Below are 16,793 nucleotides of genomic sequence, written 5' to 3' on the forward strand. Positions count from 1 at the left end.
GGTGGTGTGCTGGGATCGAGGTAGCTCCGTCATTTCATGTTGTGAATGGGGCGGTGTGCTGGGATTGAGGTGGCTCTGTCATTTCTTGTTGCGAATGGGGAGCGGTGGGCTGGGATCGAGGTGGCTCCGTCATTTCGTGGTGTAAATGGGGCAGTGTGCTGGGATCGAGGCGCATCCCTCATTTCATGGTGTGAATCGGGCAGTGTGCTGGGATCGAGGTGGCTCCGTCATTTTATGGTGTGAATGGGGCGGTGTGCTGGGTTCCAGATGCCTCCATCATATCACGGTGCAAATGGGGCAGTGTGATGGGATCGAGGTGGCTCCGTCATTTCATGGTGCGAATGGGGCGGTGTGCTGGGATCGAGGTGCCTCTGTCATTTCATGGTGCCAATGGGGCGGTGTGCTGGGATCGAGGTGGCTCCGTCATTTCATGGTGCGAATGGGGCGGTGGGCTGGGATTGAGGTGCCTTCGTCATTGCATGGTGCGAATTGGGCGTTGTGCTGGGATCAAGGTGGCTCCGTCATTTCATGGTGCGAATTGGGCAGTGTGCTTGGATCGAGGTGCCTCCCTCATTTCATGGTGCGAATGGGTCAGTGGGCTGCGATTGCGGTGTCTACATAATTTCATGTTGCGAATGGGGCAGTGTGCTGGGATCGAGGTGGCTCCCTCATTTCATGGTGCAAATGGGGCGGTGTGCTGGGATCGAGGTGCACCCGTCATTGAATGGGGCGGTGTTCTGGGATCGAGGTGCTTCCGTCACTTCATAGTGCGAATTGGACTGTGGGCTTGTATTGAGGTGCCTCCATCATTTCATGGTGCTAATGTGACGGTGTACTGGGATTGATGTGGCTCCATCATAGCATGGTGCAAAAGGTGAGGTATGCTGGGATTGAGGTGTCTCTGTCATTTTATGTTGCGAATGGGGCGGTGGGCTGGGATCGAGGTGGCTCCCTCATTTCATGGTGCGAATGGGACGGTGTGCTGGGATCGAGGTGCATCCATCATTGAATGGGGAGGTGTTCTGGGATCAAGGTGCTTCCGTCATTTCATAGTGTGAATGGGGCCGTGTGCTGGGATCAAGCTGGCTCCGTCATAGCATGGTGCGAATGGGGCAGTGTGCTGAGATTGCGGTGTCTCCGTCATTTCATGTTGCGAATCGGGAGCGGTGGGCTGGGATCGAGTTGGCTCCATCATTACGTAGTGTGAATGGGGCGGTGTGCTGGGATCCAGGTGCCTCCATCATTTCATGGTTCTAATGGGGCGGTGTGCTGGGATCGAGGTGCCTCCATCATTTCATGGTGCGAATGGGGCGGTGTGCTGGGATCGAGGTGGCTCTGTCATTTCATGGTGCGAATGGGGCGGTGGGCTGGGATCGAGGTGGCTCTCTCATTTCATGGTGTGAATGGGGCGGTGTGCTGGGATTGCGGTGTCTCCATCATTTCATGTTGTGAATGGGGCGGTGTGCTGGGATGGAGGTGGCTCCCTCATTTCATGGTGCGACTGGGGTGGTGTGCTGGAATCGAGGTGCATCCGTCATTGAATGGGGCGATGTTCTGGGATCGAGGTGCCTCCATCATTTCATGGTGCGAATGGGGTTGTGTGCTGGGATCGAGGTAGCTCCATCATTTCATGTTGTGATTGGGGCGGTGTGCTGGGATTGAGGTGGCTCTGCCATTTCATGGTGTGAAGGGGGCGGTGTGCTGGGATCGAGGTGGCTCTGTCATTTCATGTAGCAAATGGGGAGCGGTGGGCTGGGATCGAGGTGGCTCCGTCATTTCGTGGTGTGAATGGGGCAGTGTGCTGGGATCGAGGTGGCTCCGTCATTTTATGGTGTGAATGGGGCGGTGTGCTGGGTTCCAGGTGCCTCCATCATATCGCGGTGCAAATGGGGCAGTGTGATGGGATCAAGGTGGTTTCATCATTTCATGGTGCGAATAGGGCCGTGTGCTGGAATCAAGGTGCCTCCGTCATTGAATGGGACGGTGTGCTGGGATCGAGGTGCCTCCATCATTTCATGGTGCGAATGGGGAGGTGTGCTGGGATCGAGGTGGCTCCCTCATTTCATGGTGCAAATGGGGCGGTGTGCTGGGATCGAGGCGGATCCGTCATTTTATGGTGCGAATGGGGCGGTGTGCTGGGATTAAGGTGCATCTGTCATTTCATGGTGCGGTATGCTGGGATCGAGGTGGATCCGTCATTTCACGGTGTGAATGGAGCCGTGTGGGATCGAGGTGCCTCCATCCTTTCATGGTGCGAATGGGGCGTTGTGCTGGGATTGAGGTGCCTCCGTCATTTCATGGTGCGAATGGGGTGGTTTGCTGGAATCGAGGTGCCTCCGTCATTTCATGGTGCTAATGGGGCGGTGTGCTGGGATCGAGGTGGCTCCGTCATTTCGTGGTGTGAATGGGGCAGTGTGCTGGGATCGAGGCGCATCCCTCATTTCATGGTGTGAATCGGGCGGTGTGCTGGGATCGAGGTGGCTCCGTCATTTCATGGTGTGAATGGGGCGGTGTGCTGGGTTCCAGGTGCCTCCATCATATCATGGTGCAAATGGGGCAGTGTGATGGGATCGAGGTGGCTCCGTCATTTCATGGTGCGAATGGGGCGGTGTGCTGGGATTAAGGTGCCTCTGTCATTTCATGGTGCGGTATGCTGGGATCGAGGTGGATCCGTCATTTCACGGTGTGAATGGAGCCGTGTGCTGGGATCGAGGTGCCTCCGTCCTTTCATGGTGCGAATGGGGTGGTGTGCTGGAATCGAGGTGACTCCGTCATTTCAAGGTGCTAATGGGGCGGTGTGCTGGGATTGAGGTGGCTCTGCCATTTCATGGTGTGAATGGGGCGGTGTGCTGGGATCGAGGTGTCTCCGTCATTTCATGTTGAGAATGGGGAGCGGTGGGCTGGGATCGAGGTGGCTCCGTCATTTCATGGTGCGAATGGAGCGGTGTGTTGGGATCGAGGTGTCACCATCATTTCATGTTGCGAATCGGGAGCGGTGGGCTGGGATCGAGTTGGCTCCGTCATTACGTAGTGTGAATGGGGCGGTGTGCTGGGATCGAGGTGCCTTCGTCATGTCATTGTGCGAATGGGGCGGTGTGCTGGGATCGAGGTGGCTCTGTCATTTCATTGTGTGAATGGGGCGGTGTGCTGGGATCGAGGTGCCTCCGTCATTGCATGGTGCGAATGGGGCGGTGTGTTGGGATCGAGGTGGCTCCGTCATTTCATGGTGCGAATGGGGCGGTGTGCTGGGATCGAGGTGCCTCCATAATTTCATGGTGCGAATGGGGCGGTGTGCTGGGATCGAGGTGCCTCCGTCATTGCATGGTGCGAATGGGGCGGTGTGTTGGGATCGAGGTGCATCCATCATTTCATGGTGCGAATGGGGCAGTGTGCTGGGATTAAGGTGCCTCTGTCATTTCATGGTGCGAATGCGGCAGTGTGCTGGGATCGAGGTGTCACCATCATTTCATGTTGCGAATTGGGAGCGGTGGGCTGGGATCGAGTTGGCTCCGTCATTACGTAGTGTGAATGGGGCGGTGTGCTGGGATCGAGGTGCCTTCGTCATGTCATTGTGCGAATGGGGCGGTGTGCTGGGATCGAAGTGGCTCTGTCATTTCATTGTGTGAATGGGGCGGTGTGCTGGGATCGAGGTGGCTCCATCATTTCATGGTTCTAATGGGGCCGTGTGCTGGGATCGAGGTGCCTCCGTCATTTCATGGTGCGAATGGGGCGGTGTGCTGGGATTAAGGTGCCTCTGTCATTTCATGGTGCGAATGCGGCAGTGTGCTGGGATCAAGGTGTCTCCATCATTTCATGTTGCGAATCGGGAACGGTGGGCTGGGATCGAGTTGGCTCCGTCATTACGTAGTGTGAATGGGGCGGTGTGCTGGGATCGAGGTGCCTTCGTCATGTCATTCTGCGAATGGGGCGGTGTGCTGGGATCGAGGTGGCTCTGTCATTTCATTGTGTGAATGGGGCGGTGTGCTGGGATCGAGGTGCCTCCGTCATTGCATGGTGCGAATGGGGCGGTGTGTTGGGATCGAGGTGGCTCCGTCATTTCATGGTGCGAATGGGGCGGTGTGCTGGGATCGAGGTGCCTCCATAATTTCATGGTGCGAATGGGACGGTGTGCTGGGATCAAGGTGCCTCCGTCATTGCATGGTGCGAATGGGGCGGTGTGTTGGGATCGAGGTGGCTCCGTCATTTCATGGTGCGAATGGGGCGGTGTGCTGGGATCGAGGTGCCTCCATAATTTCATGGTGCGAATGGGGCGGTGTGCTGGGATTAAGGTGCCTCTGTCATTTCATGGTGCGAATGCGGCAGTGTGCTGGGATCGAGGTGTCTCCATCATTTCATGTTGCGAATCGGGAGCGGTGGGCTGGGATCGAGTTGGCTCCGTCATTACGTAGTGTGAATGGGGCGGTGTGCTGGGATCGAGGTGCCTCCATCATTTCATGGTGTGAATGGGGCGGTGTGAATGGGATCGAGGTGCCTTCGTCATTTCATTGTGTGAATGGGGCGGTGTGCTGGGATCAAGGTGGCTCCATCATTTCATGGTTCTAATGGGGCGGTGTGCTGGGATCGAGGTGCCTCCATCATTTCATGGTGCGAATGGGGCGGTGTGCTGGGATCGAGGTGGCTCTGTCATTTCATGGTGCGAATGGGGCGGTGGGCTGGGATCGAGGTGGCTCTCTCATTTCATGGTGTGAATGGGGCGGTGTGCTGGGATTGCGGTGTCTCCATCATTTCATGTTGTGAATGGGGCGGTGTACTGGGATGGAGGTGGCTCCCTCATTTCATGGTGCGACTGGGGTGGTGTGCTGGAATCGAGGTGCATCCGTCATTGAATGGGGCGGTGTTCTGGGATCGAGGTGCCTCCATCATTTCATGGTGCGAATGGGGCGGTGTGCTGGGATCGAGGTAGCTCCGTCATTTCATGTTGTGAATGGGGCGGTGTGCTGGGATTGAGGTGGCTCTGTCATTTCTTGTTGCGAATGTGGAGTGGTGGGCTGGGATCGAGGTGGCTCCGTCATTTCGTGGTGTGAATGGGGCAGTGTGCTGGGATTGAGGCGCATCCCTCATTTCATGGTGTGAATCGGGCAGTGTGCTGGGATCGAGGTGGCTCCGTCATTTTATGGTGTGAATGGGGCGGTGTGCTGGGTTCCAGGTGCCTCCATCATATCACGGTGCAAATGGGGCAGTGTGATGGGATCAAGGTGGTTTCATCATTTCATGGTGCGAATAGGGCGGTGTGCTGGAATCAAGGTGCCTCCGTCATTGAATGGGACGGTGTGCTGGGATCGAGGTGCCTCCATCATTTCATGATGCGAATGGGGCGGTGTGCTGGGATCGAGGTGGCTCCGTCATTTCATGGTGCGAATGGGGCGGTGGGCTGGGATCGAGGTGCCTTCGTCATTGCATGGTGCGAATGGGGCGTTGTGCTGGGATCGAGGTGGCTCCATCATTTCATGGTGCGAATGGGGCGGTGTGCTGGGATCGAGGTGCCTCTGTCATTTCATGGTGCGAATGGGGCGGTGTGCTGGGATCGAGGTGGCTCCGTCATTTCATGGTGCGAATGGGGCGGTGGGCTGGGATTGAGGTGCCTTCGTCATTGCATGGTGCGAATGGGGCGTTGTGCTGGGATCAAGGTGGCTCCGTCATTTCATGGTGCGAATTGGGCGGTGTGGTTGGATCGAGGTGCCTCCCTCATTTCATGGTGCGAATGGGGCAGTGGGCTGCGATTGCGGTGTCTCCATAATTTCATGTTGCGAATGGGGCGGTGTGCTGGGATCGAGGTGGCTCCCTCATTTCATGGTGCAAATGGGGCGGTGTGCTGGGATCGAGGTGCACCCGTCATTGAATGGGGCGGTGTTCTGGGATCGAGGTGCTTCCATCACTTCATAGAGCGAATTGGACTGTGGGCTTGTATTGAGGTGCCTCCATCATTTCATGGTGCGAATGTGACGGTGTACTGGGATCGATGTGGCTCCATCATAGCATGGTGCGAAAGGTGAGGTATGCTGGGATTGAGGTGTCTCTGTCATTTTATGTTGCGAATGGGGCGGTGGGCTGGGATCGAGGTGGCTCCCTCATTTCATGGTGCGAATGGGACGGTGTGCTGGGATCGAGGTGCATCCATCATTGAATGGTGAGGTGTTCTGGGATCAAGGTGCTTCCGTCATTTCATAGTGTGAATGGGGCCGTGTGCTGGGATCGAGCTGGCTCCGTCATAGCATGGTGCGAATGGGGCAGTGTGCTGGGATTGCGGTGTCTCCGTCATTTCATGTTGCGAATCGGGAGCGGTGGGCTGGGATCGAGTTGGCTCCGTCATTACGTAGTGTGAATGGGGCGGTGTGCTGGGATCCAGGTGCCTCCATCATTTCATGGTGTGAATGGGGCGGTGTGAATGGGATCGAGGTGCCTTCGTCATTTCATTGTGTGAATGGGGCGGTGTGCTGGGATCGAGGTGCCTCCATCCTTTCATGGTGCGAATGGGGCGTTGTGCTGGGATTGAGGTGCCTCCGTCATTTCATGGTGCGAATGGGGTGGTGTGCTGGAATCGAGGTGCCTCCGTCATTTCATGGTGCTAATGGGGCGGTGTGCTGGGATTGAGGTGGCTCTGCCATTTCATGGTGTGAATGGGGCGGTGTGCTGGGATCGAGGTGGCTCCGTCATTTCGTGGTGTGAATGGGGCAGTGTGCTGGGATCGAGGCGCATCCCTCATTTCATGGTGTGAATCGGGCGGTGTGCTGGGATCGAGGTGGCTCCGTCATTTCATGGTGTGAATGGGGCGGTGTGCTGGGTTCCAGGTGCCTCCATCATATCATGGTGCAAATGGGGCAGTGTGATGGGATCGAGGTGGCTCCGTCATTTCATGGTGCGAATGGGGCGGTGTGCTGGGATTAAGGTGCCTCTGTCATTTCATGGTGCGGTATGCTGGGATCGAGGTGGATCCGTCATTTCACGGTGTGAATGGAGCCGTGTGCTGGGATCGAGGTGCCTCCGTCCTTTCATGGTGCGAATGGGGTGGTGTGCTGGAATCGAGGTGCCTCCGTCATTTCAAGGTGCTAATGGGGCGGTGTGCTGGGATTGAGGTGGCTCTGCCATTTCATGGTGTGAATGGGGCGGTGTGCTGGGATCGAGGTGTCTCCGTCATTTCATGTTGAGAATGGGGAGCGGTGGGCTGGGATCGAGGTGGCTCCGTCATTTCATGGTGCGAATGGAGCGGTGTGTTGGGATCGAGGTGGCTCCGTCATTTCGTGGTGCAAATGGGGCGGTGTGCTGGGATCGAGGTGCCTCCATCATTTCATGGTGCGAATGGGGCGGTGTGCTGGGATTAAGGTGTCACCATCATTTCATGTTGCGAATCGGGAGCGGTGGGCTGGGATCGAGTTGGCTCCGTCATTACGTAGTGTGAATGGGGCGGTGTGCTGGGATCGAGGTGCCTTCGTCATGTCATTGTGCGAATGGGGCGGTGTGCTGGGATCGAGGTGGCTCTGTCATTTCATTGTGTGAATGGGGCGGTGTGCTGGGATCGAGGTGCCTCCGTCATTGCATGGTGCGAATGGGGCGGTGTGTTGGGATCGAGGTGGCTCCGTCATTTCATGGTGCGAATGGGGCGGTGTGCTGGGATCGAGGTGCCTCCATAATTTCATGGTGCGAATGGGGCGGTGTGCTGGGATCGAGGTGCCTCCGTCATTGCATGGTGCGAATGGGGCGGTGTGTTGGGATCGAGGTGCATCCATCATTTCATGGTGCGAATGGGGCAGTGTGCTGGGATTAAGGTGCCTCTGTCATTTCATGGTGCGAATGCGGCAGTGTGCTGGGATCGAGGTGTCACCATCATTTCATGTTGCGAATTGGGAGCGTAGGGCTGGGATCGAGTTGGCTCCGTCATTACGTAGTGTGAATGGGGCGGTGTGCTGGGATCGAGGTGCCTTCGTCATGTCATTGTGCGAATGGGGCGGTGTGCTGGGATCGAAGTGGCTCTGTCATTTCATTGTGTGAATGGGGCGGTGTGCTGGGATCGAGGTGGCTCCATCATTTCATGGTTCTAATGGGGCCGTGTGCTGGGATCGAGGTGCCTCCGTCATTTCATGGTGCGAATGGGGCGGTGTGCTGGGATTAAGGTGCCTCTGTCATTTCATGGTGCGAATGCGGCAGTGTGCTGGGATCAAGGTGTCTCCATCATTTCATGTTGCGAATCGGGAACGGTGGGCTGGGATCGAGTTGGCTCCGTCATTACGTAGTGTGAATGGGGCGGTGTGCTGGGATCGAGGTGCCTTCGTCATGTCATTCTGCGAATGGGGCGGTGTGCTGGGATCGAGGTGGCTCTGTCATTTCATTGTGTGAATGGGGCGGTGTGCTGGGATCGAGGTGCCTCCGTCATTGCATGGTGCGAATGGGGCGGTGTGTTGGGATCGAGGTGGCTCCGTCATTTCATGGTGCGAATGGGGCGGTGTGCTGGGATCGAGGTGCCTCCATAAATTCATGGTGCGAATGGGACGGTGTGCTGGGATCAAGGTGCCTCCGTCATTGCATGGTGCGAATGGGGCGGTGTGTTGGGATCGAGGTGGCTCCGTCATTTCATGGTGCGAATGGGGCGGTGTGCTGGGATCGAGGTGCCTCCATAATTTCATGGTGCGAATGGGGCGGTGTGCTGGGATTAAGGTGCCTCTGTCATTTCATGGTGCGAATGCGGCAGTGTGCTGGGATCGAGGTGTCTCCATCATTTCATGTTGCGAATCGGGAGCGGTGGGCTGGGATCGAGTTGGCTCCGTCATTACGTAGTGTGAATGGGGCGGTGTGCTGGGATCGAGGTGCCTCCATCATTTCATGGTGTGAATGGGGCGGTGTGAATGGGATCGAGGTGCCTTCGTCATTTCATTGTGTGAATGGGGCGGTGTGCTGGGATCAAGGTGGCTCCATCATTTCATGGTTCTAATGGGGCGGTGTGCTGGGATCGAGGTGCCTCCATCATTTCATGGTGCGAATGGGGCGGTGTGCTGGGATCGAGGTGGCTCTGTCATTTCATGGTGCGAATGGGGCGGTGGGCTGGGATCGAGGTGGCTCTCTCATTTCATGGTGTGAATGGGGCGGTGTGCTGGGATTGCGGTGTCTCCATCATTTCATGTTGTGAATGGGGCGGTGTACTGGGATGGAGGTGGCTCCCTCATTTCATGGTGCGACTGGGGTGGTGTGCTGGAATCGAGGTGCATCCGTCATTGAATGGGGCGGTGTTCTGGGATCGAGGTGCCTCCATCATTTCATGGTGCGAATGGGGCGGTGTGCTGGGATCGAGGTGGCTCCCTCATTTCATGGTGCAAATGGGGCGGTGTGCTGGGATCGAGGTGCACCCGTCATTGAATGGGGCGGTGTTCTGGGATCGAGGTGCTTCCGTCACTTCATAGAGCGAATTGGACTGTGGGCTTGTATTGAGGTGCCTCCATCATTTCATGGTGCGAATGTGACGGTGTACTGGGATCGATGTGGCTCCATCATAGCATGGTGCGAAAGGTGAGGTATGCTGGGATTGAGGTGTCTCTGTCATTTTATGTTGCGAATGGGGCGGTGGGCTGGGATCGAGGTGGCTCCCTCATTTCATGGTGCGAATTGGACGGTGTGCTGGGATCGAGGTGCATCCATCATTGAATGGTGAGGTGTTCTGGGATCGGGGTGCCTCCATCATTTCATGGTGCGAATGGGGTGGTGTGCTGGGATCGAGGTAGCTCCGTCATTTCATGTTGTGAATGGGACGGTGTGCTGGGATTGAGGTGGCTCTGCCATTTCATGGTGTGACGGGGGCGGTGTGCTGGGATCGAGGTGGCTCCGTCATTTCGTGGTGTGAATGGGGCAGTGTGCTGGGATCGAGGTGGCTCTGTCATTTTATGTTGTGAATGGGGCGGTGTGCTGGGTTCCAGGTGCCTCCATCATATCACGGTGCAAATGGGGCAGTGTGATGGGATCAAGGTGGTTTCATCATTTCATGGTGCGAATAGGGCCGTGTGCTGGAATCAAGGTGCCTCCGTCATTGAATGGGACGGTGTGCTGGGATCGAGGTGCCTCCATCATTTCATGGTGCGAATGGGGAGGTGTGCTGGGATCCTGGTGGCTCCCTCATTTCATGGTGCAAATGGGGCGGTGTGCTGGGATCGAGGCGGATCCGTCATTTCATGGTGCGAATGGGGCGGTGTGCTGGGATTAAGGTGCATCTGTCATTTCATGGTGCGGTATGCTGGGATCGAGGTGGATCCGTCATTTCACGGTGTGAATGGAGCCGTGTGCTGGGATCGAGGTGCCTCCGTCCTTTCATGGTGCGAATGGGGTGGTGTGCTGGAATCGAGGTGCCTCCGTCATTTCAAGGTGCTAATGGGGCGGTGTGCTGGGATTGAGGTGGCTCTGCCATTTCATGGTGTGAATGGGGCGGTGTGCTGGGATCGAGGTGTCTCCGTCATTTCATGTTGAGAATGGGGAGCGGTGGGCTGGGATCGAGGTGGCTCCGTCATTTCATGGTGCGAATGGAGCGGTGTGTTGGGATCGAGGTGGCTCCGTCATTTCGTGGTGCAAATGGGGCGGTGTGCTGGGATCGAGGTGCCTCCATCATTTCATGGTGCGAATGGGGCGGTGTGCTGGGATTAAGGTGCCTCTGTCATTTCATGGTGCGAATGCGGCAGTGTGCTGGGATCGAGGTGTCACCATCATTTCATGTTGCGAATCGGGAGCGGTGGGCTGGGATCGAGTTGGCTCCGTCATTACGTAGTGTGAATGGGGCGGTGTGCTGGGATCGAGGTGCCTTCGTCATGTCATTGTGCGAATGGGGCGGTGTGCTGGGATCGAGGTGGCTCTGTCATTTCATTGTGTGAATGGGGCGGTGTGCTGGGATCGAGGTGCCTCCGTCATTGCATGGTGCGAATGGGGCGGTGTGTTGGGATCGAGGTGGCTCCGTCATTTCATGGTGCGAATGGGGCGGTGTGCTGGGATCGAGGTGCCTCCATAATTTCATGGTGCGAATGGGGCGGTGTGCTGGGATCGAGGTGCCTCCGTCATTGCATGGTGCGAATGGGGCGGTGTGTTGGGATCGAGGTGCATCCATCATTTCATGGTGCGAATGGGGCAGTGTGCTGGGATTAAGGTGCCTCTGTCATTTCATGGTGGGAATGCGGCAGTGTGCTGGGATCGAGGTGTCACCATCATTTCATGTTGCGAATTGGGAGCGGTGGGCTGGGATCGAGTTGGCTCCGTCATTACGTAGTGTGAATGGGGCGGTGTGCTGGGATCGAGGTGCCTTCGTCATGTCATTGTGCGAATGGGGCGGTGTGCTGGGATCGAAGTGGCTCTGTCATTTCATTGTGTGAATGGGGCGGTGTGCTGGGATCGAGGTGGCTCCATCATTTCATGGTTCTAATGGGGCCGTGTGCTGGGATCGAGGTGCCTCCGTCATTTCATGGTGCGAATGGGGCGGTGTGCTGGGATTAAGGTGCCTCTGTCATTTCATGGTGCGAATGCGGCAGTGTGCTGGGATCAAGGTGTCTCCATCATTTCATGTTGCGAATCGGGAACGGTGGGCTGGGATCGAGTTGGCTCCGTCATTACGTAGTGTGAATGGGGCGGTGTGCTGGGATCGAGGTGCCTTCGTCATGTCATTCTGCGAATGGGGCGGTGTGCTGGGATCGAGGTGGCTCTGTCATTTCATTGTGTGAATGGGGCGGTGTGCTGGGATCGAGGTGCCTCCGTCATTGCATGGTGCGAATGGGGCGGTGTGTTGGGATCGAGGTGGCTCCGTCATTTCATGGTGCGAATGGGGCGTGTGCTGGGATCGAGGTGCCTCCATAATTTCATGGTGCGAATGGGACGGTGTGCTGGGATCAAGGTGCCTCCGTCATTGCATGGTGCGAATGGGGCGGTGTGTTGGGATCGAGGTGGCTCCGTCATTTCATGGTGCGAATGGGGCGGTGTGCTGGGATCGAGGTGCCTCCATAATTTCATGGTGCGAATGGGGCGGTGTGCTGGGATTAAGGTGCCTCTGTCATTTCATGGTGCGAATGCGGCAGTGTGCTGGGATCGAGGTGTCTCCATCATTTCATGTTGCGAATCGGGAGCGGTGGGCTGGGATCGAGTTGGCTCCGTCATTACGTAGTGTGAATGGGGCGGTGTGCTGGGATCGAGGTGCCTCCATCATTTCATGGTGTGAATGGGGCGGTGTGAATGGGATCGAGGTGCCTTCGTCATTTCATTGTGTGAATGGGGCGGTGTGCTGGGATCAAGGTGGCTCCATCATTTCATGGTTCTAATGGGGCGGTGTGCTGGGATCGAGGTGCATCCATCATTTCATGGTGCGAATGGGGCGGTGTGCTGGGATCGAGGTGGCTCTGTCATTTCATGGTGCGAATGGGGCGGTGGGCTGGGATCGAGGTGGCTCTCTCATTTCATGGTGTGAATGGGGCGGTGTTCTGGGATTGTGGTGTCTCCATCATTTCATGTTGTGAATGGGGCGGTGTACTGGGATGGAGGTGGCTCCCTCATTTCATGGTGCGACTGGGGTGGTGTGCTGGAATCGAGGTGCATCCGTCATTGAATGGGGCGGTGTTCTGGGATCGAGGTGCCTCCATCATTTCATGGTGCGAATGGGGCGGTGTGCTGGGATCGAGGTAGCTCCGTCATTTCATGTTGTGAATGGGGCGGTGTGCTGGGATTGAGGTGGCTCTGTCATTTCTTGTTGCGAATGGGAGTGGTGGGCTGGGATCGAGGTGGCTCCGTCATTTCGTGGTGTGAATGGGGCAGTGTGCTGGGATCGAGGCGCATCCCTCATTTCATGGTGTGAATCGGGCAGTGTGCTGGGATCGAGGTGGCTCCGTCATTTTATGGTGTGAATGGGGCGGTGTGCTGGGTTCCAGGTGCCTCCATCATATCACGGTGCAAATGGGGCAGTGTGATGGGATCAAGGTGGTTTCATCATTTCATGGTGCGAATAGGGCGGTGTGCTGGAATCAAGGTGCCTCCGTCATTGAATGGGACGGTGTGCTGGGATCGAGGTGCCTCCATCATTTCATGATGCGAATGGGGCGGTGTGCTGGGATCGAGGTGGCTCCGTCATTTCATGGTGCGAATGGAGCGGTGGGCTGGGATCGAGGTGCCTTCGTCATTGCATGGTGCGAATGGGGCGTTGTGCTGGGATCGAGGTGGCTCCATCATTTCATGGTGCGAATGGGGCGGTGTGCTGGGATCGAGGTGCCTCTGTCATTTCATGGTGCGAATGGGGCGGTGTGCTGGGATCGAGGTGGCTCCGTCATTTCATGGTGCGAATGGGGCGGTGGGCTGGGATCGAGGTGCCTTCGTCATTGCATGGTGCGAATGGGGCGTTGTGCTGGGATCAAGGTGGCTCCGTCATTTCATGGTGCGAATTGGGCGGTGTGGTTGGATCGAGGTGCCTCCCTCATTTCATGGTGCGAATGGGGCAGTGGGCTGCGATTGCGGTGTCTCCATAATTTCATGTTGCGAATGGGGCGGTGTGCTGGGATCGAGGTGGCTCCCTCATTTCATGGTGCAAATGGGGCGGTGTGCTGGGATCGAGGTGCACCCGTCATTGAATGGGGCGGTGTTCTGGGATCGAGGTGCTTCCGTCACTTCATAGAGCGAATTGGACTGTGGGCTTGTATTGAGGTGCCTCCATCATTTCATGGTGCGAATGTGACGGTGTACTGGGATCGATGTGGCTCCATCATAGCATGGTGCGAAAGGTGAGGTATGCTGGGATTGAGGTGTCTCTGTCATTTTATGTTGCGAATGGGGCGGTGGGCTGGGATCGAGGTGGCTCCCTTATTTCATGGTGCGAATGGGACGGTGTGCTGGGATCGAGGTGCATCCATCATTGAATGGTGAGGTGTTCTGGGATCAAGGTGCTTCCGTCATTTCATAGTGTGAATGGGGCCGTGTGCTGGGATCGAGCTGGCTCCGTCATAGCATGGTGCGAATGGGGCAGTGTGCTGGGATTGCGGTGTCTCCGTCATTTCATGTTGCGAATCCGGAGCGGTGGGCTGGGATCGAGTTGGCTCCGTCATTACGTAGTGTGAATGGGGCGGTGTGCTGGGATCCAGGTGCCTCCATCATTTCATGGTGTGAATGGGGCGGTGTGAATGGGATCGAGGTGCCTTCGTCATTTCATTGTGTGAATGGGGCGGTGTGCTGGGATCGAGGTGGCTCCATCATTTCATGGTTCTAATGGGGCGGTGTGCTGGGATCGAGGTGCCTCCATCATTTCATGGTGCGAATGGGGCGGTGTGCTGGGATCGAGGTGGCTCTGTCATTTCATGGTGCGAATGGGGCGGTGGGCTGGGATCGAGGTGGCTCTCTCATTTCATGGTGTGAATGGGGCGGTGTGCTGGGATTGCGGTGTCTCCATCATTTCATGTTGTGAATGGGGCGGTGTGCTGGGATGGAGGTGGCTCCCTCATTTCATGGTGCGACTGGGGTGGTGTGCTGGAATCGAGGTGCATCCGTCATTGAATGGGGCGATGTTCTGGGATCGGGGTGCCTCCATCATTTCATGGTGCGAATGGGGTGGTGTGCTGGGATCGAGGTAGCTCCGTCATTTCATGTTGTGAATGGGACGGTGTGCTGGGATTGAGGTGGCTCTGCCATTTCATGGTGTGACGGGGGCGGTGTGCTGGGATCGAGGTGGCTCCGTCATTTCGTGGTGTGAATGGGGCAGTGTGCTGGGATCGAGGTGGCTCTGTCATTTTATGTTGTGAATGGGGCGGTGTGCTGGGTTCCAGGTGCCTCCATCATATCACGGTGCAAATGGGGCAGTGTGATGGGATCAAGGTGGTTTCATCATTTCATGGTGCGAATAGGGCCGTGTGCTGGAATCAAGGTGCCTCCGTCATTGAATGGGACGGTGTGCTGGGATCGAGGTGCCTCCATCATTTCATGGTGCGAATGGGGAGGTGTGCTGGGATCCTGGTGGCTCCCTCATTTCATGGTGCAAATGGGGCGGTGTGCTGGGATCGAGGCGGATCCGTCATTTCATGGTGCGAATGGGGCGGTGTGCTGGGATTAAGGTGCATCTGTCATTTCATGGTGCGGTATGCTGGGATCGAGGTGGATCCGTCATTTCACAGTGTGAATGGAGCCGTGTGGGATCGAGGTGCCTCCATCCTTTCATGGTGCGAATGGGGCGTTGTGCTGGGATCGAGGTGCCTCCGTCATTTCATGGTGCGAATGGGGCGGTGGGCTGGAATCGAGGTGCCTCCGTCATTTCATGGTGCTAATGGGGCGGTGTGCTGGGATTGAGGTGGCTCTGCCATTTCATGGTGTGAATGGGGCGGTGTGCTGGGATCGAGGTGGCTCCGTCATTTCGTGGTGTGAATGGGGCAGTGTGCTGGGATCGAGGCGCATCCCTCATTTCATGGTGTGAATCGGGCGGTGTGCTGGGATCGAGGTGGCTCCGTCATTTCATGGTGTGAATGGGGCGGTGTGCTGGGTTCCAGGTGCCTCCATCATATCATGGTGCAAATGGGGCAGTGTGATGGGATCAAGGTGGTTTCATCATTTCATGGTGCGAATAGGGCGGTGTGCTGGAATCAAGGTGCCTCCGTCATTGAATGGGACGGTGTGCAGGGATTGAGGTGCCTCCATCATTTCATGGTGCAAATGTGTCGGTGTGCTGGGATCGAGGTGTCTCCATCATTTCATGTTGTGAATGGGGCGGTGTGCTGGGATCGAGGTGGCTCCGTCATTTCATGGTGTGAATGGGGCAGTGTGCTGGGATCGAGGCGCATCCCTCATTTCATGGTGTGAATTGGGCAGTGTGCTGGGATCGAGGTGGCTCCGTCATTTTATCGTGTGAATGGGGTGGTGTGCTGGGTTCCAGGTGCCTCCATCATATCACGGTGCAAATGGGGCAGTGTGATGGGATCAAGGTGGTTTCATCATTTCATGGTGCGAATAGGGCGGTGTGCTGGGATCGAGGTGGCTCCGTCATTGAATGGGGCTGTGTGCTGGGATTGAGGTGCCTCCATCATTTCATGGTGCGAATGTGGCGGTGTGCTGGGATCGAGGTGGCTCCATCATTTCATGGTGTGAATGGGGCGGTGTGCTGGGATCGAGGCGCATCCATCATTTCATGGTGCGAATGGGGCGGTGTGCTGGGATTAAGGTGCATCTGTCATTTCATGGTGCGGTATGCTGGGATCGAGGTGGATCCGTCATTTCACGGTGTGAATGGAGCCGTGTGGGATCGAGGTGCCTCCATCCTTTCATAGTGCGAATGGGGCGTTGTGCTGGGATCGAGGTGCCTCCGTCATTTCATGGTGCTAATGGGGCGGTGTGCTGGGATTGAGGTGGCTCTGCCATTTCATGGTGTGAATAGGGCGGTGTGCTGGGATCGAGGTGGGACTGTGGGCGGAGCATGTCCAAAACGGTCCATGGCTGCCGACCCAGAAGGAGTTCTGCTGGAGTTTTCCCGGTGGTTGCATGTGGTGTGTTTCTGTAAGCAGAAAGGAAGGAGTCCAGCTGCTGGGGTGACAGGGACTGCTGTTTACTTGTAGCCAACAATGTGCTGGGATCGAGGTGTCTCCGTCATTTCATGTTGAGAATGGGGAGCGGTGGGCTGGGAATCGAGGTGGCTCCGTCACTTCGTGGTGTGAATGGGGCAGTGTGCTGGGATCGAGGTGCATCCGTCATTTCATGGTGCTAATTGGGCGGTGTGCTGGGATTGAGGTGCCTCCGTCATTTCATGGTGCGAATGGGGCGGTGGGCTGGGATCGAGGTGTCTCCTCCGTCATTTCATGGTGTGA

The sequence above is a fragment of the Lithobates pipiens genome, unplaced genomic scaffold (assembly GCF_037356315.1).
Source record: "Lithobates pipiens isolate NorthernLeopardFrog02 unplaced genomic scaffold, aLitPip1_a1.2 Scaffold_1, whole genome shotgun sequence".
Taxonomy (NCBI): domain Eukaryota; kingdom Metazoa; phylum Chordata; class Amphibia; order Anura; family Ranidae; genus Lithobates; species Lithobates pipiens.